The 26,761-nt window shown below is 37.4% G+C and overlaps 1 protein-coding gene across 2 annotated transcripts in view; it reads right to left on the bottom strand.

The window, feature by feature from the left end:
• The window catches only part of NCAM2 (neural cell adhesion molecule 2), a 554,474-nt gene that overhangs the window by 257,497 nt on the left and 270,216 nt on the right, over positions 1-26,761 (bottom strand). The gene's annotated exons all lie outside the window — the stretch shown is intronic.

Below are 26,761 nucleotides of genomic sequence, written 5' to 3'. Positions count from 1 at the left end.
TACAGTAAACTAACAAGGACTCAAGAGGAAACAAAAAATGAGAACAATCTGAAAGCTAGTGTACAACTCTGAACTGAGTGTGTGATGATCACAGTGACCAAAAGGATTGTTTAGATAAGCACAGACTATACACAGATAGAATCCAGCTTGTCCAGAACAAAGAGGTGCAATATAGAACACCAGACAACACTGGACCTGGAGAAAGAGTCACCCTCAGTATAAGAAGGGTATAGAATGAGTCAACCCACTCAAAAAGAAAGATGAGAAGGGGACTTGTCTCTACTGATCTAGGTATAGAAATCATACTGCCCCTTAGATAAATTAACCATACTTCTGCTCTATCCTATTTTGGGTAAGTCCAAGCTGAGAAACTATACTAAAAAATGGTCTTGCATGGAGAGTTCTGGGCTAAGTGACAGAAGCAAACATAAACCCTCTTCAGGAGAACTCTATCATTGGACCAAACTGCCCACATTTTTTATAGATGATGCACTATCTAACCTAAACACACATCCTGATCTTTTGAAATACATGGTCAAATAAGCCATGTTGAACAAAAATCAGTTGAAATACCACATCAGAGAATAGGACTCATAGAATTTCAAATGATGAAATTTCTAGACTAAAAGTGTAACATAAGTATGTTGAAAATGTTCACAAAACAACAACAAAAGTTGTAGACTTAAAAACATGAAAAGGAACAAACTATGCAGAAAGACGTGTCAAATTTGCTGTTCAATCCCTTTAAAATATGTTTCCTCATACTCCCCATCTTCCACTGATTAATTCCTTCTCCCAGGGTATTACCATCTCCCTGGATTAATTCCTGTTTCACGGGAAACTCTCCAGGACATTCTGGCTGGGCTACATGGCTTTCTTCTCCCCTCTTAGCCCTCAGTCCACTTTTCATTTATATTCTTTCAGATTTCAAAGAGTGCTTAACACATCATAGGTGGTCAACAAATGCTGAAGCAAATTTAACATTTCAGAGAGAAACAGACAAAAGTCAAAAAAGAATGGGAAGAAATCTGAAAGAACCACTGGAGAAGTGAGTAGCTACAAACGTAAGCAATGCCACTTCTAGTGAGAAATCATATTAAGTCTTTTTTTTTTTTTTTAAAGAGGTAATAATTCCTCAAAAATCTTAGTTCAAATGAAATGGGGTCAACAGAAGGCTGACTGCAATGGTTGGGGTTCAGAAGAACACTAGAAACTTCAGATAACCCTTTTAAGATGCTTGAGTCTGAAACAACGGCGCAATTATTCAGATCTGAAATTTTGGCTGCCGGGGTAGAGGTTTTTATAAATTGGAAAAAGGTTAGAACATGTCTAAGAATAGATAGGAAGCATGCAGGAAAGTGATTATAAAGTTGAAAGAAAAGAGAAATGACAGTTGTGTTCCCCATTCTCTTTTCTTTCCTCCTTTCCTCTCCTCTTTAAGGCATGTTCCTCTTCCATGCCATCAATATCCTTTTCTCTTTGGATTTTCAGTTTGGCCTTTTAAATCTAATGCTGCAATCTCCAAACCTCTGCCAACACTCAGTTGGACAGCCTACATTAAAGCTTTCTACGTACAAATTCAACTCATTCCCCTTCATCCAAAACTTGTTGATTCTTCACTGGTCCATTTTTGGTCCCCCCCCCCCCAATCAATTCCAAGTCTTGGCAATATAAGCTCTGAAATATTTCCTGTATCCTTTTTTGCTTATGTCCTGCACAATTTTCCCAATTCACACAGTCACTGATTTCAATCTGATATTTCATCAGCCTCCAGACTTCTTCTCCTGAGTCTCATCTCTTTCATCTCTCTTGCCTCTAAATTGTTTTTTTAGGCTCCTGCAAACATACTTCTTAAAACTGTCTTTAACTCCTATTCAAAAATCTTCAAACTGGAATCATATGAAAATTCCAATTACAAGAAAACTTATATATCAACTTTGTTTCCAATTACTTCTCTCCAAAGCTTCTGCATCTATGGACAATAGGATTACCTCTTTTCCCCTAGTGATTCACACTCCTCGATGCCCTGCCCCCACTTTGCATTTGCTCCAAATGTTTCCTCTACCCTCATCTCCCTTTCTCACACCCCCCCTCCATGGCTGGTTACATTTTATCTTCAAAACAAAATTAAAATATCAATAGCTTTACAAAACAGCCTCTGATTACCCTAGCTATAATGTTAAATTAAATACTACATATTTGATCAGTAGACATTTTCACTAAACAAATGAAACTTCCAAAAAAAAACCAAACCAGTTGCCACCAAATGAATTTCGACTCTTAGTGACCTACGTTCTTCAAAGTAGAAATACACGGGGATTTCATAGCTAAAACCTTTTGGAAACAGGTCACCAGGCCTTTCTTCGAAGGAACCGCTAGGAGGGTTCTAATCTCCAACCTGTCAGTTAGTAATCAAGTATTTAAACTTTGGCACCACTGGGGCTGCCTTAAATAAAATTTACATTATTGCTAATTATATTGAATTCTCAACCTTACTTAAATATAGATTCCTGGGAGTCAGGTCTCACATCAACATCACATTCCCCTCTCTTAAACTGATAATAGATGAAGAGTTGGCAGAATGACCCAACCAATACTTGCCAAGAGATTATTGTATGCAAGATACAGAAAATGGAGACTATTAAGAACATATAATTTTAGTATGACTCTATTACTTTAAACTGAATTTAAGAACACCAAAGAGTTTGAGCGTATGTCGGTAAATAATGACTTAAAGAACCCCTGCCCTTTGAAGTAAATTTGCTTTTTTAAGGAAAAAGTATATAGAAAAGACTTGAAAAATGTAAGGACTTTAAAAGTCAATACATTTCTGGACAATTTTTATACTGATTTGCTGATGGGTGTAATAAATATTATATATTCATTATAATAAAACTAAATTGAACATGAGATTAATTAGTTAATTAATATTAAAATGATTACCTTTTCATTCCAAATAAACTATTAATTCAGAACATATTTTTCACAGACACTTTTGCTAGATTTCAAAGCAGACTGCTAGACTGCAAAATTTTAAAAAATATACACAGAACACATAATTCTTTAGTTTAATACTTTTACAAAAAGAGTGGACTTGCTGTAATTAACATCTACAGATATATTAAAACATGTACACATTGAGAAAAACCAAGACAACTAACATTTAAACTCATGTCTAGCCACTGCTCTGGTGATGTAACATTCAAAGTTTCTTGTGATAAGTCTTGATCTGTGTCCACAAACAACTCTCGCATTTTGGACTCAAATGTTAGCAGAAAACAAAAAGGTGTTCTAATGACAAAAAAGTTGTGTTTGGAGGAGACAGAAAAGGTATGACACCATGGCTATCTATCCAAAAAATCTCTCCTTCATTTTAAGCTTCCAACTTAGGCACAAAGAAATGAAACTGGTATTCGTATGAGCCTTCGTTTTGTTTATAATAAAATGATATTAACCATTTTAATTAAAATTTCTTTTTAGGATTGGGTTTGCAAATACAGTGGCATTCACTAACGCTGAAAAATCTCATTTTGATATTTTATTGTTCTCATGTATTTGCAAAAAATAAAACATCTTAGGAAAATATTTTGATTGGTATTAAGTTACACAACTTCACTAAATATAAATAGCATTAATAATTAAATAACTGTCTTCCTTATAAAGCAGCCAATTGTATTTTTTAATTATGGGTGGGGTTGGAAAGTCATAAGTGTCGTATATAACTTCACAAACGGATCTTATTTAAGTTCCAGAAAAGTTTTAAACTCAGAATCAAAAGTGAAGTCCAAATAAATCTATGTCTTTTGCAAATGAATTTCAGAGAAAAGCATGTAATGTAGACTTGGGTAAGTTAAAACGATTTACCAAGATCAATAAATATTTATTGATTATATACATTTTGCAAATCACTCCTCCAGATGCTGTGATATCCACAATTAATAAGCCACAGTGGCTAACTTCAAGGGACTTATAATTTATTTGGGTGACAAATGCATTATCTATGATTACCATCACAAGATTTATGATAAGAAGGTTTCATAGAGGACAATAAAATCTGAAAAGACCAAAAACAATGGACAGATATTGGATTTAAAAGGTAGAAAGAGGGAGGACCTTCTAGGTCATCTGAGACAAGAATGCTCAAAGTCTAAAAAAAATTACTCTGGGGTAATTAGCAGGTCAAACAGGTGAGTTTGAGCTCATGTAGAATGACGGTAAGATGTTGTTGTTAGCTGCTCTGAGGTTGATTCCAACTCCTGGTGACCCCATGTGTGCAGAGTAGAACTGCTCCACTGGGTTCAAGACTTTGATTTTTTCAGAAGCTGATTGCCAGCCCTATCTTCCAAGGTACCAACTTCTCAGCTAGTAGTAGAGAACACTTAACCGTTTGTGCCATCCAGGAACTCCTTTTGGTAAAACAGTATCATCGAGAAATAGATTAAGAGAAATATCTGAACGTTTTCAAAAGCCATGGTTAAGATATTTGGACTTAAATTTTTGTCCATTCATTATTTATGAAGAGAAAGTAACCTGATAAACCTGGCATTTAGTAAAATTCGTCAGGAGACAGGATGACTGATAAATTGAATGGAAGGCGGACACTTTAGGGAATGTGATAAGCATGGGGATTAGCTGATGGCAAAAAAGATGAAAAAGGAAGAGTGCGAAAAAAAATTAAAAATAAGAGATATTTTTGTGATCAATTACAGCAAAAAGGACAAAGGGGAAAGGTCCAAGATGTTAATATTTTCTACTCTTTTAACACAAATGAAACCCTGGTGGTGTAGTAGTTAAGAGCTACAGCTGCTAACCAAAATTTTGGCACGTCAAAGCCACCAGGTGCTCCTTGGAAACTCTATGGGGCAGTTCCACTCTGTCCTATAGGGTCACTATGAGTCGAAACCAACTCCACGGCAATGGGCTTGTTTTTTGTTGTTGTTGTTTGTTTAACACAAAGATCCCCAACTGGAGAGAAAGAATTTTAGCAGAAGAGCTAATGTAGGGCAAGACATGAAGCTGTAATTTGTTTTGTAAATGAAAATTATTTCTTCAAAAGGTAACATAGGCAGCACTATAACAAAGATAACTGCCATCATAACAAAGCTGGAATTAATATTTATAATTCAAGAAAGCATGCAGATCAAATAGCAGATATTCAAAAGGGACTTTCTTAATTTACAAGAATATAAAAATAATGAAGTCATTGGCATTTCTTAAGTTCCATCAGGGGACCAAGAGCCCTTTGCAATTTGATACAACATTTAACAGAGGCATTTAAAATGGCCAGTTTATCACCTGCAGAGATGTAAAAACTGACAAGTTAATCAGTCTGACACCTGCCTGACACAAAGCAGAGTTGAATTCACTTAGAATTCCAACAGATAGGCAGAATATCTTAAGGCATGATCTACCTTGGTACAATGACTTGAAACATTTTTCAAACAAGCACTTTTTTTTCCCCAGGCTTCTACATCAAGGGAAGTAGAGAACTAAAACACTTAGCTAGCAATTACAGCAACTCTCGAAGAGTTTTAATTATAGAAGTTCTTTATAAATGACTAATTATACCAAAAAGATAGGATTTTATCATTTTTTCATGGAAAACATATCTCAAATTTAAAAAAAAAAAATCTCAAATTTTACCTCCTCTAAAAGCATTTATGGACACAATTTAATTCCTCACTTATTTTTAAATTACTGAGTTTTCATCTCAGTGTGTTCTAATAACCTAAATGGATTACCACATTTTGAAATCTACTACAATATCCAAGATTCAGAACTTTGGGGGGCATTTAAGTGAGCAAATCCAACAGCAAACATTTTAGGAAACCAAATGACTGAATGTTGCACCAAAAAACTATTGCTTGAAGTGATTCACTGAATTTTACCAAGAAGAAAAAGTTAAACTTTTCTAGTGTAACTCCTCTGTATCTCCACGTTTCTTCATAAGTGTGCTGAAACTTCCCAGCCTCATTCTCCTAGCTGAGGAAAAGAGTGCCTTGTCCTTTTTTTTTTTTTTTTTGAGACTTAATTCTCCTGAGTAGGTCCTATAAACTTAATCAGTTGTGAGGTCACCTGGGTCCTTTTAAGAGCTACTGATCTACCTCCTAAAACTTCTCTATTGGTGGCTTTCTGTCACGCTGTAAACACTAATCATTTCCATCCTAACCAATAAATAATAATATAAAAATAAAATCGCTAAATAATACGAAAACTAATCATTTCCCCTGGTTCCCTTTCAAAATGACTAAGGCAGACCCTCTTTGTCTTCATCACATTATCTCCTCCCCCCCCCAAAATAAGCAAAAATCAAATTCTCCAGGTTCTTAATCATTCTTTATTCTATTACAATTAACTTCTGTCCTTTCCATTCTACTAATCAGCTCGATGCTCCCTAGAGCCAAAAATGACTTTCTGATTCAAATCTAATAATAATTCTTCAGCATTCATTTTTATATGCTTTGCTAAAGGATTAGATAGTGCTGACTACTTCATTCTTTAAATGTCTCATTCATTGACCCCAACATCTTTATTCTCTGCTCACTTTTCTCATTATTCCTTTTATGGCCTTTTTGGTTACATCTCTTATTCCACTTATCCCTCAAATACGTGAATTTCTTAGCAATCTCTTATTCTTTTTCTTCTCTTGAAATTCCGTATAACTTCTACTACAAAATCACATGTATTTTTTACTATGTGCTAAGCACTGTTCCAAGCAGCAAACACACTAAATCATTCATATCCTCAAAAACTCGTATGAAGTAGGTACTATCATCATTCCTATTTTAGAGTTGAAAAAGCCAAGTGAAAAGATGGTGCTGTGACTTGCCAAAGGCCACTCAGCCAATAAATGGTGCAGCCAGAGTTGAATCCAGCCATCTGTCCCCAGTATCTGTCTGTTCCTCTACCTCCAGCCATTTGTTCCCAGGCTTGGTCTGTGCTTTGAACCACTTCACTAACTGCCCCTCTTATATAAAAAGGGCCCAGTAACATCTGGCCCACGGTAAGCACTTAGATCTCAGCTTCCACGTCCTCACCAGTCCCTTTTGTATATATTAATAATAGACACAAAGTGTGCATGTATTTCTATTACTGATTGAGTGTGTGTATGTGTATCTTCCAAAACTATTGACTTCTGCCAGCATACTCACTAATATCTGTTATATACCTATTTACTGTGACTAACGTTTATATTTCTCTCGGTGTGGCAAATTTCAAGAGCATTCTCCTGCTGTCTTTTCTCATTCTTTATTCTTCACCATATGTGATGTCATTGTTATCTACTATATCTCTTCGGCCAGGAATATTCCAGATTCTCTACGCCTTTCTTCTCTCAAATGTAAACACTTATTAAAGCATTTCACTCTTCCTTTAAACATCTCTCAAGCCTGTCTCTGTTCTGCATCATCATTGCCTTCGTTTTATTTCTCACCATTGCTAGTCTGGCCTGTGGTTCTCACAAACTGTGATCTGCAAAAAAAAAAAAAAAAGAACCTGAGCAACTGGAACTGAATTCATCAGAAACATCAGAGGAAAGTGTGTGTGTGGTGTTTTGTTTGGATTTGGTTTTAGTCTACCCGGAAATTCTGAAGCAATACATATAGTGCTTGGGATATATAGTGCAGGGTCTTGGGTCCTCTATCTTTAAGTAAATTCCAGGTGCTGACCCTTGTTACTCAGGAAGTGGTTCCCAGTCCAGCACCACTGGCCTCACCTAGGAGCTTCTTAGTAGTGAAGAATCTCAGGTCTCATTCCAGACTGACTGAATCAGAAACCGCTATTTAACAAGGTTCCCAGTTGATCTGTGTGCACACTGAAGTGTAATCAGCACTGGGGTGGACTGTGGCAGCAACCTTGTAACTGGCATCCTTGATTGCTTCTCTTCACCTCAGTCCAAAATGTTTAACATTCTATAGTACAGTGTATTTCTCATTTTATATAGATAAAACTCAAATTCCTTCACACATGACACAGAAGATATTTCATAATCTCACTATGACTTGACTTCACTGACCTCATTTCCTACTGCATTTCTGAATATGCACACAATATCAAAACCCATTGCCATCCAGTTGATTCTGACTCAGTGATCCTACAGGACACACCAGAACTGCCCCACAGGGTTTCCAAGAAGTGGTTAGTGGATTCGAACTGCCAACCTTTTGGTTGGCAGCCAAGAGCTCTTAACCACAGCACCAGCAGGCTCCAGGCACACGATAAAAACAGTAAAACCACTGCTGTCAGGTTGATTCCAACTCATAGAAACTCTACAGGACAGAATAGAACTGCCCCACAGGGTTTCCAAGGAGCAGCTGGTGGATTTGAACTGCTGACCTTTTGACTAGCAGCCAAGCTCTTAACCACTGCACCACCAGGGCTCCATGAGCACAACAGTTAAACTAAACATCAGGGAAGTTTGTAAACAAGCCCCTCTTCCTTATCTCTTTATTTCTTTTGCATTGTTTTTCCTTATTCAATAAAGCCCTTCTCCTTTTTCTCAAATAGGGTCATGCTTATCACTTTCTGTATAAAGACTTATATGAGTCCTCCAGGCAGTAAACCACACTACTTTAATTATCTTTACATCCTCCCAGTATCTCAGCAGGAGAAAGACCTGGATCTACTTAAAGATCCCCACTGCCTTGAGTTGATTCCAGTTCATAAAGATGACAGCCTAGAAAACATTATGGGGCAGTTCTGCTCTGTCACATGGGGTCACCAGCAGTCAGAACTGACTCCAACACACCCAACAACAACAATTTAAAATTAACCTAAAACTAACGGAGGTTATTTGTTTGTTCATTTCTTTGTTTGTTTCCACTTTCCCTACTATTTCCCAGCAGCAACTAACATATGTCCAATTTTCTTCACATGTTATTTTCTCCGCTGGGATATATGCTCTTGGAAAACAGTGACCATCCCTTATTCATCTTAGCCTGTCCATCCGTCATAGGGTCTGGAAGATAGTCCATGCCAACATATTTGTGAATAAATGAACTCATATAATAGGGGACAAAACAAAGTAAAAAAAAAAAAGAATTCACATTTACAAATGCATCTTTCTATTGGTTTTAAACTTTAACAATATTTAAAAGCTGAATCTAAAAAAGAGAAGTTTTAAGTCTATTTTTAATGTTGGTAGACTATGATATTTTAGAAAAACTGTATCTTAGTAAACCTATAAAAATCTGACTAAATTAAATCAGTGACATATTTAAGTGACCTTTCAATAAAAAATGTTTTACTGCCATGTGATTGTTCAGTCAGTCATATATACATTTAAATTCAATCAAAACACATGGATTTTACATGTGGACACAAAATGTCCAAAAACATAATGTAAATGAATAGTACACAAAAATTAAATGATGTTAAATGAAAATTAAGAGGTGTTGTGAATGAAATGAAAGAGCAAAGCTTGAAAAAAGAAAAGAAGAATAAGAAGAAAGACCTAAAAATAAAGGTGAGAAGATTCATAAGTAAATATCAACAGATGAGCTTGAGAACGCTATGATGCTTAAGTAATATATTTTATGACCACTATGCCAACCGAACTGGTAACCAAAATATCAGCAGTTCGAATCTACCAAGGCACTCACTGGAAACCCTGTGGGGCAGTTCTACCCTGTCCTATAGGGCTGCTATGAGTCAGAATCTACTGGTCAGAAACTTTTTTTTTTTTTAATGCTACCATCGTAACCCTGGTGGCACAGTGGTTAAGAGCTCAGCTGCTAACCAAAAGGTCAGCAGCTCAAATGCACCAACTGCTCCTTTGAAACCCTATGGGGCAGTTCTACACAGTCCTATAGCGCTGCTATGAGTATGAATTGGCTCAATGGCAACGGGTTTGTTTGTTTTTATGCTTCCATCAGTCATTGGACCTTAGCAGTGAGCAAAATTCAATGAAATACATATGGAGAATCTCCCATATGTCAAGCATTTAAAAATCTGGGCTTTTCAAGAAAGTATAGTAAATACATCATACTAAAGAGAACATATTTGTGAAATAAAGTGCATGCTGATTTCATTTTTTTTTTTTGAAAACCGACAAAATAAGTTTTTCCGAAAATACATGGTACGAAATTAAATAGCTTGAAGTATGCTTAAGAAATTTTACAGTTGCAACTGCTAATACAATGTAAATAAATTTTATTGCATAGAAGTACTTAGCAGAATAGTTTATTAATAAAATTAAAATCATTAATATAGTACTTTACTGGGTTTGGTTTTTTTGTGGGTTTATTGTATATAAAACAGGAAGTAATAAGTTCATTTGCCCCATTTTGTAGTTTAACACCAATCTTTTACATCACTTTATGTAAATAAAAGTAGAAAATATCTCTTTATGCTTATCAGGCTGGGAAATGTTGTCCGAGTGACAAGTGAAGCAATCTGGCTTTCAAAGTAGTTAGACCCTAAGTCCATTGTGAGATCAGGGGCAGCTCACTCATTTATTTTGAACGTGACATTTAATTAAAACTAACGTGTTATGAAGAGGCAGCCAAACTCAAGCTCGACATCCAATCCAAGTTTATTTCAACAGGCACCACTTAGACATATAAGTTATTAGCTGCCCTGATGAAGCCAGCATAGAATATTGTGTAAAATTTGGAATCACTGCTAATACCATGTGGTAATAAATTAAATGACTGGGGAGTGTTTGCATGTCCGGGTCTAGTTCCTAAGTCCCTGGATGCTTATGTAAGTGCATTGTCCACTCCAAGTACGAGGAGTTTCTCTCCAGATTAAGGTCAGTATAAACCTTATTTATAAGGCTGACAAATTAGATATCAAACATTGGTTGCCCAACAGTGTTGCCTTATTTTCTTTCCCGGCTTGTATTATAGTTTCAGCAGGTCAAGGCTTACAGTGCTTACCAGCATACCTTGATAAACATTGTTAGAAAATGGGAAACCCAGCAGAGTATTGCACACGTAATACTCCGATTTATTCCAGGTGTGTTCAGAGAGATGAAAAGAACACCAGGGATATTAGAAAAGGACAAATTAGTTGGATGTCTAAATATAGAGAAACTTTTTAATGGATTCATTTATTTTCAGTGAAAGTATTTTAGACATCTTAGAATCTTAGAGTATCATAGCCTGAGGTGCCTACAGGATCCCTAGTCTAGTTTAGCCATTTCAGGTTACAGACAAGTCAACAGGCTTAAAAGGCTTATCTGTCTTTCTGTAGGTCCCAGAATAAACTGGAAGTTGATTTGGGTTTAGACTACTAATCCCAGCATGAGGTATTTTGGATCTCCAAAATATTTTAAGCTATTTTGTTAATACTGCTCAGGAGTTTGAGTGAAGGAGTAGGTTCAGTATATACTCAGAATAAAGGAAAAGTTTACTTGGATGGAATCCTTTCCAGAAAGGAAGAGAGCAGACAGCACACCCCTTCTTCCATGGGGCAGATTAAAAGAGAAGAGAGCTGAGAACTGCAGGGTTGTCAAGACTCATTCTCATATAATATGGTTTCATAGCTTGGGCCAAAATAACAAAATAAGTGTGTTTCCACAGGTTGAGATGAGGCATCATAACTTTGTGTGGCTGTGTGTGTGTATGTACATACATGGGTATGTGAGATAGAGGGAGAGAGAGAGGGAGAAAGGAAGAGACAATGGGATGAGACAACGCTGTAGTTAGTGATCCTGCCTCAATATGGGGCAGCAAATAAAAAATTCAGTGTGGCAGAGTTAATCCAAAAGAGATCCAGAATTCGTATTACTGACTGGCCCTCGACTCTGGGTAGTATGGGAAGGTGTGATGTCTCAGAAACCCACACATGCCCCATGTCACAGAAAATAGCATCAGTCACTAAGCTGGCTGTGAGGATTTCCTGTTGAAAGATGAGTGACTTCCCTTGAGGCACAAAAAAGCCAGGAGTAGCTTAACTCTGAGACTGCAGTCATCACCACCAAGAGGAACTGAGACAGAGGTGATGCAACATAGAAGGGCCCCTTTGGCTCTGACCCAGTCATGCGTATAATCCACATATTCACCAGCAATTTCTTTAAAGACACCAGTTCAAGCTGTCAGGAATGATACCCAAAAAAAGAATGATACCACAGCCCAAAAACCAAGGGTGAGAGGGTGATACCGGTAACTAAGTTTCCTCTAATAACCACAAGGTTATATAAGTGAGCTCCTCTCCCCAACATACACAGAGATTCCATCTTGCACAGGTATTATTAAAGACTGAGAGTCTACCTGAGATATTGAATTAACTGTATAGACCAGAATAAACCAATATTCTGTCTTTAATAATTTGTTATGTATAATGCATGTGTAATAACAGTAGTTCATTTATATTTGTGAAAATTAAGTACAAAATATTTAAAACAGTGTCTGGTACACAGTCAATAACCCAGTGAATGTTACTTCTCTAACTGTAGCCTTTCCTTTTAATTTCCCTCTATACGTGCTCACAGATAATTTTGATATCATTTTTTTAAAACATAAAAGAACTGCTCCATGTTTGTACACCAGTGACTTGGGACTGTCAATCAAGATTGTGTCTATTGATTTATATCCAAATAAACTAGGAAATTGTTTACTCAACCCAAATTTAAATGGAATGTATTTAAGTAAAATTAGTTCACCTCTGCTCGATAATGTTGACAGACATGTTAAAGATGTCCAGCCCTGGCGAAGTTGTGTAACAGGCTGTAGAATTTGCTGACATATGCACAAATAATAGAAAAAATTCTGGTGCTCACTTCAGAAGAAATGAATGGGGATCTCCTTCTGAAAGGTAACAGCCATGGAAAACCCTAGAGAGCGCTACTTGCACGCATGGGGTCACCATTAGTCAAAACTGACTTGATGGCAACTGTGTTTTTTTTTCCTCCTACGGTATTTCTATTACCCCAGTAAGAGGTAAGAAAAATGGCACAAAATTTGAAATTTGACAATTATGAACAAAAAGAGCCTATTACCTCAGTAGCCATTTGTAGGAAGTTGTATACTAGAAAAGCATATAAGGTAAAAAGTACACTTAGAGTAACCAAATTTCTAAATTGATGCTAAGAAAAATTATATTAGTATCAAAAGTGATACATTTAAGCCTACTAGTATAATCAAAACCAAAACCAAACCCGCTAACGTCGAGCTGACTCCGACTCATAGTGCTGCTATAGAACAGAATAGAACTGCCTCATAGGGTTTCCAAGGCTATAAATCTTTGTAGAAGCAGACTGCCACATCTTTCTCCCACAGAGCAGCTGGTAAGTTTGAATCCTTGACCCTTCTGTTAGCAGCCAAGCGCTTTAAATACCACGCCACCAGGGCTCCTCAGTATAGTCATAAACATAATTAAATATTAAAGTATACCCTGAGCTTCAGTTTCTGTCACACATATGACTCCTCCCTCAATGGGTTGCCCTGAAGTGTTGCTGTTCTCGCATCAGATATCTTGCAGACTTGCTTACACACTGCCCTTCTTATGTAATATCACATGCCTCCTAGTCTTACCTTTCCTTTGATCTTCCAGAATTAGGCTGTATTCCTTTGTCCCTCACTCTGTGCTTCCACAGCTCCTGGTGCACACCGTGCTGTCTAATTTCCCACATTTAGGGTTAGGGTAATTATTTCTTATATGGCCATATCCCTAATTCGAATGCATACTTTGCAGAGAAAGGACAATGCCTTATTTAACTTATTAACCCCCAGGGTCTTGTTCAGATCCTGGAACATAGCAGGCATCTAATAAACCAAAAAAAAAAAAAACCCAAACCCACTGTGATCGAGTAGATTATGACTCATAATCGCTATTAGGCATCTAATAGATTTCTTAAATATTGAAGAGATAAATGAGTGATTGAACTTAAAAAAAAACACTATATTTAAATCTAAATTTCTCAAGTAAAAAGGTACAACTCCATTTCCTACTCACATTCCCTGGAGGGGTGAATTACTTATTTTAATTATTATTTGTGAGAGATTCTAGAATCAGATGATTATATTTAAGCATCAGGTAATAATGAAGGGAACAAATCTGAATATACACAATTTGATAGATACGTTGATTGCAAAGGAAGGTGAGTATTACTCTATCAGCGAGTTCTACAACTGGCTTCAAAGCCAAAATAACACCCTCATATATTCATTAAAATCCTATGGGGCAGTTCTATTCCATCCTTTAGGGTCGCTATGAGTCAGAATTGACTCGTTGGCAACAGGATTTTTTTTTTTCTTAATTCATTAATCCTTTTCATTCAAACCTAATAAATCTCACGTAATTAGTTACGTGGATGATAAAAATCTCTTATAAAGTCTTATAACTTACTTACGTTCCTTAACAGAAGTCAGGGAAGTATTACTAGTAGATATCAAGTATATATACTTTAAACAATACCACGTCTACAGCAAAATACTTAGTCTATATACATATTCTAACTGACAATGATTCAGACTTTTTCTATCCAAGTTGCTTTTTAACATATTAAATTTATGCACATATTCCCTGCACTTGTGCTTTTAAACTTCATTCATTAGTCCCTTTATTGCATCCAAGCTGCCTCATTAAAATCAACAGTTGCACGCTCTTACTCTTACATCTCTGGTTCCCAGACTCTTCATTTTATTTTTTGTACCATTCAGTCTGGCAAAAATTTAGAAGGCATTGCTATATTCCTTGGGATCTTAAATCCCAGTTGGGAAGTGACTTATTCTACAGCCAAGAGGTCTCCACAGGACATTTTGTCTTGTACCAAAGTCTCCTGTAGTTTCTGTCTCTCATCCAGAATGGGGGATAAAGTCAGGTAAACAGCTTACTTCACTCTCCACTTCAGCGATAGGAGGGAGGACTTGGCTGTCAATTTCATGATTACTCCAGCCACCAGCCTTTGTTCGTAACCTCCAGAGAAATTTGGGTGTATTCCAACTCAATCCATCACTTACTTTCACAAGCCAAAGAGCTTACAGTTTAATGGCAATCCCTGAGAAGTCATTTCTTTTTTTATGACTTGTGTATCTGAAAAGCTGGAACAGTGCAAAGTTCTCCTACACACAGAAAAACCGTGGTAATGTCTCCTATCACTGATCATCCAAAATCCCTGCAGCTTTATTCAACCTTAGCAGCTTGATTAAAAAGATGAATGGTTGTAGATTCAATTCAGGAAAGCCAAAGGAAGGAACTTAATAATCTCTTCAAAGATGTCCGAATGTTCCTAGTAAAGAATAGAGGAGTCTTTCTCTGCCAGTGTTACTGAGTACACCATTCAAGGCCACTATCTTTTCAGTAATGCTTCGTGGAGCTGGACTTTCAGGGTATAGAAAATCTACTTAGAATGGTGACTTCAAGCATTTCTTCCAGAAGTCCATGAACAGGATAGTGCTTGAATTTCTAGACCAAGGAGAACTATTTTATATTTGAACTACATTGTAAATTGTTATTTGGATTAGGCTTTGTTTGAGCCTCTGGTGCCTGCTCTTTGCATTTCAGACGCTCCAGTTAAGAGCTACAGCTCCTAACTAAAAGGCTGGCAGTTTGAATCCACCAGGCGGTCCTTGGAAACCTGTGGGGTAATTCTACTTTGTGCTATAGGGTCGCTATGAGTCAGAATCGACTCCATGGCAATGGGTTTGGTTTGTTTTTTTAATAAATGCACATGTGATGTTATAGAGGTGGAACTTTAGGTCATGAACAAATTGGGTGACTCTTTATCACACTATCCGAGTGTGGGAGACTCTTCAATGACGGAGGGTGTCCAACAGTTATGAGTAGTCCATCACCCAACTTTACAGTTTTTTAATAATTGACCTCTACATGAAAGTAAAAGGACTAAACCGGTTACCAGTAACATGGAAGGTATTCTAGCCCCATACTGGCCTATCCTAATCCAGTCTACCCTGCATTATTGAAGATTTGCTTTAAACAGGGCTCTGGGTGGGATTACATACTTATACTAAGGGGACAATGTGCTTAGTGCTTTTGTGTACAGCATTGGTCATAACCAAGGACCTTGTTTGAGAGCTGACTTCTCAATCTTAGAAATGAGGCAATTCCTGAGGGGACTTGCAGCCTGAGACTCTAAGGCCTAATCACTACAGCCTGAGGTCTGTAAGGCACAGCTCAGCTTATGCCAAATAAGTTGAACCACATTTGTCCAATAAAAATTTATCGAGAACCTACTCCATGACAGGTATTATTCTAGGAAGTTAGGTTAAGAAGAAAAAACACTGAGATTCATGCCCTTGTGACATTTACCTTCTAGCTGGCAGGAGACAGGCCAACAGAACAAAGATGTAAAATAATATATCAGAAAATAGTATTATGTGAAAGAAAGAAAGAAAATATAGCATATTCTTCAAATATTTTGACAGATTTACAGTCAAACTCTTCTATAAAGCATCCTATCACATAAACTGAGTATCATCAGTTGAAAGATACAGTCTAATGGTAGCAGAGATGCAGACGTAAACAAATACAACTTAGAGGTTTTATAGTATCATGAAAAAAAAAAATCATGAAGGCCTGCTTTATTAAAACACCGACCCTCACATTCTGGAAGGAAAAGCCTTGAACAAAGTGACCCAAGAGGCACAATTCATTCTGTTCAATATACAGGGTATACCTCACAGAAAAGTCTGGAAGCTACTGATATACTATGGCATGTTCTAGTGCATGAACACTTTTACTAGTGTTAAGACCAAGGCCAGTCTAAGAAGGCATAAAGGGCTAACATGATTCCAACCTTCAAAGGACCATAAGATACCAACAATTCAGTTGTATTTTTTGCACAGTGACAGTACCATTCTGAGAGCTGGCATTTATTTTACCCAAGAGTTCACTTGCAACAAAACCAGTTTTGATACAGAACATTCCAGAAAACGCCTAATATAATACACCAGGTGACAGTGTGAGGGTACACATGCTGGTAATGACATCTATGTTTCTTCACAACATACATACAAAGCCAACCTTGCCACAAATGGTGGACCTACCACCTGGAAGCCTGTAAACTCACTGAAGTGGTACTCTTATCCCAACACCTCTACACACACTTCATGCATTTTTAACCTGCCTTATAAGTTTCTAGCTTCCAGAATAGCTGTTTACTCCACATCTGAACCAAGAACTCAAGATGCGAAACTTACTGCATAGTATGATGTGGCCAACTTCATCAATTAGTGTGGTAAGGAAGTTAGGATTCAGATGGCTAGTTATGGTTCAGTCTAAAACCAACTTCCTTCCAGAATAAGAGGATGAAACCTGAGGGGAAGGGCATGTCAGTTTTCCAACATGACATCTGATCACTCGAAAATCTGACTTAGGTGGCAGATAAAATTCCAAGCCACAAGCAACAGCTTCTATTACAGGCAATTGGCTTAGAGTTCCATGGTAGGAATACTAATGATTCGGAGCTCAGGTTTTAGTATCAGACCTGAGTGAGATATCCTGGTTTTTCCACCTTAGAGCTATGTAACTTCAGTTTGTTTTCTTGATCTCTCATGGTTTCAGATTTTTCATCTGCCAAGTGGCAGATTAAAAGCATTTATCACAGAATCTTGCTGAGGATCAAAAATAGTAATAACTTAAGGAGCTTAGTGTGGTATCTAATACATAGTGCAGAGCAAAAAGTAACAATAATTACCTAACTAACTGAATGAATAAATAAATAAGACAAAGAGGAATAAATAAATAAGATAAAGATTTGCTCTGTCTTGGTTTTCAGAGGCCTGGAGGTGAGCACTTGTTTTGATCCTTGCATGTGATCGGCTCTTTATATTCTTCTTTTTATTCTTGGGCTTGGGCACCCCAATTGTATAATCCTTCTGTTTTAACATCTTGTGTAGTTTCCGAAAAGAGTCCTACTTCAGACCTAGATCCTAGGACCCCAGATGTTTAAGGCAGTTCTCCAATCTTGGTATCTACGAGTTCAAACGTGTAAGCATTTTTTAACAATGTTATATTATTAAAATAGATTTCTGAAGATTCATTGGTTTGGGGATAATTCAGTTAAGTAATATTTAATGAGGACCTAAATATAAAGAAGGGATTGTTCTAGGTGTTGTTCAGTTTACAAAAATTAATCAGCTTCACTTCAAAGCTGCTTGATCTAATTTAGTCGGGGTCATGAGACATACTCAAGCATATTGATAATCAATAAAGAACAGGAAAAAAGTGCATAAGAAAGTGCAAAAGTAGTAAAAAGAAGGATGGCTTCAATGCTGGAATAGGGTTGTAGAAGGACTTTAGAAGGAGTAGCCCAGCGATGAGGCTTTCTAAATATTGACCAGACAGGATTGGAGAGAAGGGAAAAGCACACTCTAATATGAAAAGAGCATTATTAACACAACACAAAACAAAAAACCAGCTAGTTTACAGTGGTTTTGGTACTGGGAGATTTGACAATCTGGAGTTAAGAGTGTGGTGATCCTTCCAATGCCATGACAAATAGGTTGTGTGTCAATATATATATACGTGAGATGAAATGGAAGGCTTGGACCTGGCTGAGTGGTGGGAGAATAACATCCCTGCAAGGACAAGGAAGGATGGAAGGAAGCAGTGGAGGAAGGAAGTGAGAAGAAGGCAGGGAAGGAGAAAAGAAGGAAAAAGTTTTGGAGGCTTGACAGGGATGATTTCATTTTTATTTTAATAGATTTTGGCTACTGGTTTATCCAGTGTGACTTCTCTCGTGTTCAAAAATTCTGTACATGTATCTGGGTGTGGGAATAGTTTAATTTGTTTAATTGCTTGATATAAAATCACATGATTACTCAAAGCATCAAACACCTCTATTTAGGACACTTTTATTTTATTTTTGAAACATTTTGTTGTTAAACTCTTTTCTGTTTTGACATCTTCTATATATTTTTTAAAATAGCATATTTGGAAAGCTTGTAAAGACAGTCAGATTTAGTGGTAGACAAAGCTATGAATAATTAGCTTTGTCTATAAGAATAACTCTCTTCAACCTATTTTTAAAAAAGAGAGATAGATTACCTTTCCCTAACGACATATAATTAAAAAAAAAAAAAAACACTCCAATCCTTTTTCCATGAGAGAACAGATGAGTCAGGTGTTAAAAATAATCAAGCATTTATTTTAATTTAGTACTATACTAACCCAGCCACCCACTGGTAGAAGACATATTATTGCATAAACAATAATCAATTATAATCACATAATATTCAGGTGAGGAGCCCTGGTGCAGCAATGGTTAAGCACTCGGCTGCTAAACAAAAGGCCAGCAGTTCGAACACACCCAGTGGTTCAGCTGGAGAAAAGACCTGTCCCTCTGATTCCATAAAGATCACAACCTAGAAAACTCTATGGGGCAGTTCTACTCTATCATATAGGGTTGCTAAGAGTCAGAATCAACTTGACAACACACACTAAGCACAAACTATATTAGGATAGGTAGAGAGAATTATATACGATCAAAGGAGTTTTTCAAGAAGGAAAATTTGCTAAATAGTTACTCAGTACATCTTCTGAGATAACCCTTATATTGGATGAAATTTAATATACTTAATAACATACTCACAAATAAGTAATGTTTAGAATTTACTAACAACAATCCCACCACGTCTGTCAGTTTGTCATACTGTGGTGGCTTGCTTATTACTGCGACACTGGAAGCTTTGCCACCATTATTTCAAATACTGACAGAGTCACCCTTGGTAGACAGGTTTGAGCAGAGCTTCCAGACCAAGCAGAATAGGAAGAAGAACCTGGCATTCTAATTCTGAAAAAAAAAACTGGTTGGTGAAAACGTTATGAATAGCAGTGGAATGCTGTTTGGTATAGTGCCAGAAGATGAGCCCCTCAGGTTGGAACGCACTCAAAATACAACTGGGGAAACTGCCTCCTCAAAGTAGAGTTGACCTTGATAATGTGGATGGAGCCAAGCTTTCAGGAGCTTCATCTTCTGATGTGGTATGACTCACAATGAGAAGAAATAGCTGCAAACATCCAATAATAACAGGAAAGTGGAATGCACAAAGCACAAATTTAGGAAAATTGGAAGTTGTCAAAAATGAAATGGAATGCATTAACATCAATAACCTAGCGTCTTAGTCATCTAAAGCGGATAGCTTTAACAAACAGAAGTTTATTTTCCCACAGTCTGGTAGGCTAGAAGTTCAAATTTAGGGCGTCAGCTCCAGGGGAAGGCTTTCTCTCTCTGTCGGCTCTGGAGGAAAGCCCTATAATCAACATTCTCCTGGATTAGGAGTTTTTTTCAGCAGGAACACTGAGTCCAAAGGATATGCTCTGCTCCCAGCACTGCTTTCTTGGTGATATGAGGTCCCCATGTTTCTCTTCTTGCCTCTCTCTTCTATATCTCAAAAGAGATTGGCTCAAGGCATAATCTAATCTCACAGATCTCATCAATGTAACAGCCGCCAATCCAACTGATTAACATAGTGATAGGATTTACAACATACAGAAAAATCACATCAGATGATAAAATGGTAGAAATCACACAATACTGGTAATCATGGCTTAGCCAAATTGGCACACATATTTTTGGTGGACACGATTCAATCCATGACACCTTGGCATTAGTGCTGTGAGATGGCCTGGTATTGGCCATTTTGAATTGGACAATCATATGGTCTACTAGGCCAGGAATGACAAACTGAAGAGGAATGGTGTCTCGTTTATCGCCAGAAAGAACATTTCAAGATCTACACTGAAGTACAAGGCAGTCACCCGCCTCCCCCCGCCAAAAAAAAAAAAAAAATTGCCACTGAGTCGATTCCACCAGCTGCTCCTTGGAAAGCCTATGGGGGCAGTTCTACTCTGGCCAAGAGGCTCGCTATGAGTCAGACTCGACAGCAACAGGTTTGGTTTTTTTGGTGTATACACATGGACCTAACTGAATGGAATACACAGGAATCAAATTGACTACATCTGTGGAAAGAGACAATGGAAAAACTAAATACTATCAGTCACAACAAGGCTGGGGCCAACTGTGGGATAGGACATCGATTGCTCATATGCAAGTTGAAGTTGAAATGAAGAAAGTTAAAATAAGTTCACAAGAGCCAAAGTATGACCTTGAGTATATCCCACCTGAATTTAGAGACCATCTCAAGAATAAATTTAACACATTGAAAACTAATGACCGAAGACCAGACAAGGTGTGGAATGATATCAAGGACATCATACATGAAGAAAGCAAGGGGCCATTAAAAAGACAGAAAAGAAAAAAAAAAAGACCAAAATGGATGTTATAAGAGACTCTGAAAGTTGCTCTGGAATGTAAAGTAGCTAAAGTGAAGGGAAGAAATGATGAAGTAAAAGATCTGAACAGAAGATTTCAAAGGGCAGCTCAAAAAGACAAAGTAAAGTATTATAATGAAATGTGTAAAAGAGCTGGACTTGGAAAACCAAAAGGGAAGAACATGCTCGGCATTTCTCAAACTGAAAGAACTGAAAAAAATTCAAGCCTCGAGTTGCAACACTGAAGGATTCTATAGGGAAAATACTAAACGACTCAGGAAGCATCAAAAGAAGATTGCAGAAATACACAGAGTCACTGTACCAAAAAGAATTGATTGACATTCAACGATTTCAGGAGGTAGCATAAGATTAAGATCCAATGGTACTGAAAGAAGAGGTCCCAGCTGCATTGCAGGCATTCGCGAAAAATTAGGCTCCAGGAATTGACGGAACACCAACTGTGATGTTTCCACAAATGGTTGCAGCACTGAAAGTGCTCACTCTTCTATGCCAAGAAATTTCGAAGACAGCTACCTGGCCAGCCAACTGGAAGAGATCCATATTTACACCTATTCCCAAGAAAGGTGATCCAACAAAATGCAGAAATTATTGAAAAATATCATTAATATCACACACAAGTAAATTATGCTGAAGGTCATTCAAAAGCAGCTGCAGCAGTACATCAAGGAAGAACTGCCTGAAATTCATGCTGGATTCAGAAGAGGATGTGGAACCAGGGATATCATTGTTTATGCCAGATGGATCTTGGCTGAAAGCAGAGAATACCAGAAAGATGTTTACCTGTGTTCTGTTGACTATGCAAAGGATTCTACTAAGCGCATCATAACAAACTATAACATTACGAAGAATGGGAATTCCAGAACACTTAATTGTTATCATGAAAAACCTGTACGTAGACCAAGAGGCAGTCATTCAAACAGAACAAGGGGATACCTACTGCATGGTTTAAAGTCAGGGTTTAAAGTTGTGGCTTAAAGGTATGTATCAGGGTTGTATCCTTTTACCATACTTACTCAATCTGTATGCTGAGCAAATAATCCCAGAAGCTGTGCTATGAATAAGAAATGGGGCATCAGGATTGGAGGAAGACTCCTTAACAACCTGTTATGCAGATGATACAAACTTGCTTGCTGAAAGCAAAGAGGACTTGAAGCACTTACTGATGAAGGGATAAAAAACTGCAGCCTTCATATATCCATACACCTCAACATAACAAAAACAATTATTTTATACCTCAACATAAAAAAAGAAAACAAAAATCCTCACAACTAGACAATTAAGCAACTTCACGATAAATGGAGAAAATCTTGAAGTTGTAAAGGATTTCTTTTTACTTGTATCCACAATCAGTACTCAAAGAAGCAGCAGTCAAGAAAGGAAATGACACAATGCATTAGGCAAATTTGCTACAAAAGACCTCTTTAAAGTGCTAAAAAGCAAAGATGTTACTTTAAGGACTAAGCATGCCTGACTCAAGGCACCGTGATTCAAACACCTTATATGCATGTGAAAGCTGGACAATGAAGAAGGATGGCTGAAGAAGAATTGATGCCTTTGAACTGTTCATTCTGGTAAAGAATATTGAAAACATCATAGACTGCCAGAAAAATGAACACCTGTCTTGGAAGAAGTACAGCCAGAATGCTCATTAGAAGTAAGGATGGCAAGACTTCATCTCATACTTTGGACATGTTACCAGGAGGGACCAGTCCTTGGACAAGGACATCATGCTTGGTAAAGCAGAGGGTCAGCGAAAAAGAGTAAGACCTTCAAGGAGATGGACTGACACATGGGCTGCAACAATGGGCTCAAACATAGCAAGGACTGTGAGGATGGCACAGGATTATAATGGAAGTGTTTCCTTCTGTGTACACAGGGTCTCGATGAGGAGCAATCAACCTGATGGCACCTAACAACAACAACAATCAGAGTGTGCAAGCTGATAATGTGTAGATTCAGCCTGGCCAGTAGAAATGTTTTACTGGACCCACAGCATCATTTAAATACACGAATTTGCATTCCTTCTCTAAGAGGACATTCACAGTTTTGGTGGAGTCTCCACCTCTCCTCTTCACTAACACATGCTACTCGTTAGTGTCTTTGTAAGCATTATACTTGCTGACCCATACGTTGAATATGTTTGTATGCTTGCTTATTTCTTTTTTAAGAAAAAAGTTAAAAAGAAAAAGACTGACCATTACATCTGTATATGTTTTTTAATCACTCTTTCTATCTAATGTGAATTTTGAAAGACCTGACACACATGGTAATACATATGAGGGGTCAAGCGCAAATTTTTCAGATTTGCTAATGAGTAATGGGAGTAATACTCATAGTTAATCAATACCCGTTAAATAGGACCAAAGCATTTGTATCACATTTGATGCGAATATACTTTTTCCTAGCATCCACTTAGAATTTTGGTGACTCCAACTATACTTTTTTCCCTTTGTAAGCTTTGTCTTGCCCAATTAGCTTTCAATGGTGCTTGAAATTCCCACCTGAAAATGCCTTATGTTGACTTGTCCATTTTAATCAAGTTAAATACTACCTGGGAGGAAGATATATTAGCTATCACTTAGGCACAAATTAGTCTATCTGAACCTATTACTGCACATTATCAGTCAGCACAAAAGAGGGCTGAAGGGCAGTGGTTCTCAAAATCACTCAAGTGTTAGAGCTGAAAAAGCGTGGTAAGCTTGGTGGAACACCATTCAATATTGATCCATTATTCTAAAACCATTAAAAATATTTGTTTGTGCTAAGTCAGATGCAATTCTAGACTACGAGATGTCACAGGTTTAAAGAATTTAATAGATAAAATCTTTCAATTACATACATTTCATTAATTTTAGTATTTTCTATGTTAAATGTTATAATATTTCATCTGCAGAAAACTTCTTGTTTCTTGAAGGGACATTGCACTGTAGTCCTTAAAAATATATATATATATATATATATATATATATATATATATGTCTTCATGGGGTTGTTGATGGGATGCTAGTATATAAGCTACTGAATTTTTTTCATCCTAAATACACAGGTCATCATTTTAGCAAAAATTTATCAGAAAACACTATTTTATTCAAAGTACACATTGACTGTAAGACATAACCGATTTCAGAGACCTGAAAACATGCTTTTACGATAACTAAAGATAACTGTTCCTAAAGAGTAACCCACTACCCACTGCCGTCGAGTCCATTCCCACTCATCCTAAAGAGTAGCTGCACTAATTTGTCTTTTCAGGGGCCCTGGTGGTTCAGTCATTAAAGCCCTCAGCTGCTAATCAAAAAAGGGCAGTGGTTCAATACAGCCTTGGAAACACTATGGGGCAGTTGTACTCTATCCTATAGGATCACTATGAATTGGAAGGGACTCAGAAGTGGACGTAGTTTTTGGATTTTAGGTGAGGCTAGAAGGGCGGGTTTTGTGTAGGTAGCCTGCGGGTAAAGCAGATCTTCTGAACCACAGTTCTAGTGCCCTTTTACAGGTATTGTATGCAATGTATTATCTCCTCTCAAATGATTCAAGAGCTGCATTAGCTACATAGCCTTTTTAGGGGAATTGGGAAATTAGTCAAACTGTTTTCTATAGAACTTAATTCTGTTGTAAAATCCCAGTTGAAAAGGCTGGAGTAGAGTGCTACTAAAGAAAGAATTGATTATATTAAGAGCTCCACTTCTATCCAAAATGTCGGCAGTTCAAATCCACTAGCAGCTCCTTGCAAACTCTATGGGGCAGTTCTACTCTGTCCTATAGGGTTGCTATGAGTTGGCAATGACTGGAAAGCAATGGGTTTGGTTCAAGTTAGCTACAGGCAAAATACACATTTTTTTTTTTTATTTACTTTTTAGATAACACCAGTTTATCCATTTTATTTATATTATTATTATTAACTTCAAAATTAATTTTTTTTTAAAAAGGGAGCTAGAAAGGCAGTGGGAAATAAAGACTTTCTCACAAATTAGCATTATCTGACCTATATTTCTCTAACCCAAAAGGATTAGTCAATGTTCAACCATTTCAAGAGGTGGCATATGATCAGGAACCAACGGTACTGAAGGAAGAAGTCCCAGCTGCTCTGAAGATACTGGAGAAAAACAAGGCTCCAGGAATTGATGGAATGTCAATTGAGATGTTTCAGTGAACAGATGCATCGCTGGAGGTGCTCACTCATCTATGCCAAGAAATATGGAAGACAGCTTCCTGTCCAACTGACTGGAAGAGATCCATATTTATGCCTATTCCCAAGAAAGGTGATCCAATCGAATGTGGAAATTATAGAACAATATCATTAATATCAATCACACGCAAGCAAAATTCTGCTGAAGATCATTCAAAAATGGCTGCAACAGTATATCAACAGGGAACTGCCAGAAATTCAGGCTGGTTTCAGAAGAGTAGGTGGAACCAGGGATATCATTGCTGATGTCAGATGGATCCTGGCTGAAAGCAGAGAATACCAGAAGGATGTTTACCTGTGTTTTATTGACTATGCAAAGGCATTTGACTGTGTGGATCATAACAAACTATGCATAACATTGTGAAGAATGGGAATTCCAGAACACTTAATTATGCTCATGGGGAACCTTTACATAGATTAAGAGGTGGTTATTTGTACAGAACAAGGGGATACTGATTGGTTTAAAGTCAGGAAAGGTGTGCGTCAGGGTTGTATTCTTTCACCAATCTATTCAATCTGTATGCTGAGCAAATAATACGAGAAGCTGGATTATATGAAGAAGAACGGGGCATCAGGATTGGTGGAAGACTCATTAACAACCTGTGTTATGCAGATGACACAACCTTGCTTGCTGAAAGTGAAGAGGATTTGAAACACTTACTAATGAAGATCAAAGACCACAGCCTTCAGTATGGATTACATCTCAACATAAAGAAAACAAAAATCCTCACAACTGGACCAGTGAGCAACATCACGATAAACGGAGAAAAGATTGAAGATGTTAAGGATTTCATTTTACTTGAATCCACAATCAACAGCCATGGAAGCAGCAGTCAAGGAATCAAAAGACGCATTGCATTGGGTAAATCTGCTGCAAAGGACCTCTTCAAAGTGTTGAAGAGCAAAGATGTCACACTGAAGACTAAGGTGTGCCTGACCCAAGCCATGGTATTTTAAATTGCATCATATGCATGTGAAAGCTGGACAATGAATAAGGAAGACCGAAGAAGAATTGACACCTTTGAATTGTGGTGTTGGCGAAAAATATTGAATATACCATGGACTGCCAAAAGAACGAACAAATCTGTCTTGAAGAAGTAAAACCAGAATGCCCCTTAGAAGCAAGGATGGCGAGACTGTGTCTTACATACTTTGGACAGGTTGTCAGGGGGGATCAGTCCCTGGAGAAGGACATTATGCTTGGCAGAGTACAGGGTCAGCAGAAAAGACGAAGACCCTCAACGAGGTGGACTGACACAGTGGCTGCATCGATGAGCTCAAGCATAACAACAATTGTGCAGATGGCTCAGGACCGGGCAGTGTTTCATTCTGTTGTGCATAGGGTCGCTATGAGTTGGAATCGACTCAACAGCA

Source organism: Loxodonta africana, chromosome 20 (genome assembly GCF_030014295.1).
Source record: "Loxodonta africana isolate mLoxAfr1 chromosome 20, mLoxAfr1.hap2, whole genome shotgun sequence".
Taxonomy (NCBI): Eukaryota; Metazoa; Chordata; class Mammalia; order Proboscidea; family Elephantidae; genus Loxodonta; species Loxodonta africana.
Note: the sequence above shows the minus strand (reverse complement) of the source record. Positions and strands in the feature narration are given on the sequence as shown.